This window comes from Solanum lycopersicum, chromosome 9 (assembly GCF_036512215.1).
Source record: "Solanum lycopersicum chromosome 9, SLM_r2.1".
Classification (NCBI taxonomy): Eukaryota; Viridiplantae; Streptophyta; class Magnoliopsida; order Solanales; family Solanaceae; genus Solanum; species Solanum lycopersicum.
In genome coordinates, this window is record NC_090808.1 from 4250295 (window position 1) to 4253374 (window position 3080).

At 33.0% G+C, this 3080-nt stretch overlaps 1 long non-coding RNA gene across 1 annotated transcript; it reads left to right on the top strand.

Annotated features, from left to right (window-relative positions):
• Positions 1-937: 937 nt before the first annotated feature.
• LOC104649067 (uncharacterized) lies at positions 938-2102 on the top strand. Its single transcript, XR_743044.4, has 2 exons — positions 938-1079; positions 1189-2102. It is a non-coding gene; the product is annotated as an uncharacterized lncRNA (long non-coding RNA).
• The last annotated feature ends 978 nt before the right edge of the window (positions 2103-3080 follow it).

Below are 3080 nucleotides of genomic sequence, written 5' to 3' on the forward strand. Positions count from 1 at the left end.
TTAATAAAGCAAAAATTAATTTTTTGGGAGGGGGTGGGGTTGGGGGGGCTGGTGGGTGGGTGGGGAGTCGGGGATTGAGTGAAAAAATAAAATTTTAAAATTGAAAATAGTTTTTTAAAATTGATGGTTTTCCTTAAAAAAAAATGTAATTTGAAATTGGAGGAGAGTTTTGGAAAATATTTTCCTTAATTTTTGAAGGGAAGTCATTTTCCTTAATTTTGAGGAAAATGAGTTGATTTTGAAAACATTTTTCAGAACTTTTGTCCCAATCAAACATGGAAAAATTGGAAAACATTTTCCAAAAAAAATTTTCCGTCATACCAAACACACTCTTGATCTAACTTTAATTTAGGACTAGAAGATTCAAAAGTCTTCTTTTTATTCTTAAATTTTGTGGCAAGTCAAACTAGGTCATTTTTTGTGAAACGAAGGGAGTATTTAATTTACTATCGGGTTATCAATTAACTCGTTAAGAAAAAATCTCAAACCCTTAAGAACCAATAAGTCGATTAAAAAAAGTCAAAACCTTTATTAAAATCACTAAATCAATTACCCAATACTGATAAATCAATAAAAAATATTCAGTTTGGGTTATCGATTTCGATTCAATTTTGAACAATCCTATAAAAATGGGCTAACCGTTGGTCTCTGGTGCATTGGGAAGTATATTGAGTATCTTTCACTATAGTGAAACTTCAATAAATTAATACTCAGTCAATTAATAATCTTTCTAAGATAATAATTTTCTTCGGTCTCAACTTGGGCCAATGAAAAAAATCACTCATTTCGATAAGATAATACATTTTGAGAAGACCTCTATATAAATATATATGGTCTCATCGATATTATAAATTAATAATACTTTAAAAGTGCAAGTATCTTTAAGAAAATTTAGTGAAATGTGATTCTATGTACTTTTTTTTTTTTTTGGTTGAAATTCAAATTTAGTTGAAACTCATCTTTTAACTTTTCTTATTGCATCCAAAAGTTCTGGTGGTCTTTTCTAATTGCACCATAAAATTGTGAAGAGTTCTAGTTGCAAGTGTTTCTTTACGCGTAACTGGCAATTGGTTTCAAAGGTATTGTATCATCTTCAACCTTATTATCATAATGATATCCACAATTTGTTCTAAATTTTAACCTCTGAAAATATATCATTTTCACCCGTCCAATATGTCATTATTGCAGTAACCGAGATCATTAATCATGTCATCAAGTTCATGAATGACGTATCACAAGTGGGTTCTTTCAAATTCTTTGAGCACCGGATGTCGTATCGCACATGGTGTTCACATCCCCATTACTACCCTGGCCTTGATCCACATCAATTTTTCCTCAGTTTCCCATGTTCAAGCAAGGGTCAAGCCACCACATTTGATCCTCGACCAGTTAAACAAAGTCCTCTTCTCCCTCTTCCTTTTGATCTCCAAGTTCATAGGCAAAAGCTTATGTCAAGTGGTGAGATTCTCACTCGGAATAACCTTGCAGTCCTTTATAAAGGTCTCTAGCCAACTTCCTAAGGAGTATATGATCTATTTGCGTCTTAACCATCACATTACGAAAGATAGTCAGGTCTTTTTTCCAAAAGTTTGAATCATCAATCAACTCAAAAGCTCTAGTGAAATCCAAAAATGACGCAACACCTTCATTTATATCCCCAAAATCAAAGGCTCCATGCACATCGTCAAACCACTAAAAGTTGTCCTGACATGATTATTGAAATCGCATCCCAAAAGCTTCTCGAATGAGTTGGGAATGATCAACTTATGAAAATGATCAATTTATAGCTTTTGGTTGATTTTGACTCATAAGCACTTGATGTGCAAGCACTTTAGCTATTTATCAAATGTGTAAATGTAGATAATTAAGCCAAACACTATCTATTATTATTGAAAAGGTGGTCAAACTTCGAACAAAGTAGCAAGTAAAAGGATGGTCCTTTTGGTGAGTCTCCAATCTCCACATACATAAAGATTGAATTATTGTAAAACCATGAGGTAGCATTGAATTATATGTAAAGCAATATTTATTATCTTTTAAAGAGGACAAAAGAAGATGTGGCTTTGGGATAAAAGCTTAGGTCTTAGTGAAGAATAGAAAAAGGGGAAGGGAGAGAGTGGAAGTAGCGTCTGACTTCAATTGTTTGCCATTATGGGCTGTTGTGTCTTTCATAAGAGATAGAGCTTCCATTATTGCCATGCCACCAACATACATTTTTTTACTTTATGCTTTCATACTAGTATTCCTCCTCCTTGATTGGTTGGTAAATATTATTTTCATTTTGGTATTTACACTACGCATGTGTTTCGTTTGTGGGGGGGGGGGGGGGGGATAATTTAGGTAGTGTAACCTTATTCTTACAGAGATGCAGCGTAAGATTGCGTACAATAGATCCTTGTAATTCGGTTCTTCTCTAAATCTCATGCATAGTGAAAATTTAGTGCACCAGACTGCCTTCATGCTATGGAAGGTGAGAGTGGGCAAGGTGCGTGAGGATGGGGGCAAGGGAAAGGGTGGAGTTTAATTTTAAGTACTCCCTCCGTTTCAAAAAGGATGACCTGGTTTGACTTGGAATGGAGTTTAAGAAAAGAAAAAAGACTTTTTAATCTTGTGGTTTTAAAGTAAAGTTATGTCAAATATATCAAAATGTCCTTTAATTTTGTGATCTTAAATATGTCACGTGGAAAAGTAAAGTTAGAGTGTTGTCAAAAAAGAAAAGGGTCATTCTTTTTTAAACAAACTAAGGAAATAAGATAATTCTTTTTTAAACGGAGGGAGTATGTGAAATTGAAATGTTTTGGAAATTTTTTTTTATAAGAAGTACACCCCTAAATTAATTCAACTAATCATTATTAAATGCTAAAGTGAATAAAAATATATACAACCCTTCCTCAGACCAACACCTTGAACAGTTCTCACTTTTCCTTTAGTGGTCTCAACAGTAAAATGTCCTATTAATATTGTTAAAAATATAAAACAAATAGTTGGAAGTATGTTTTTTTAATAGTTTAATTATTATTTTTATCAAATGCCAATGGACACATATACAATCTCTTATCTAATTGCTCCTAGGACTTGGC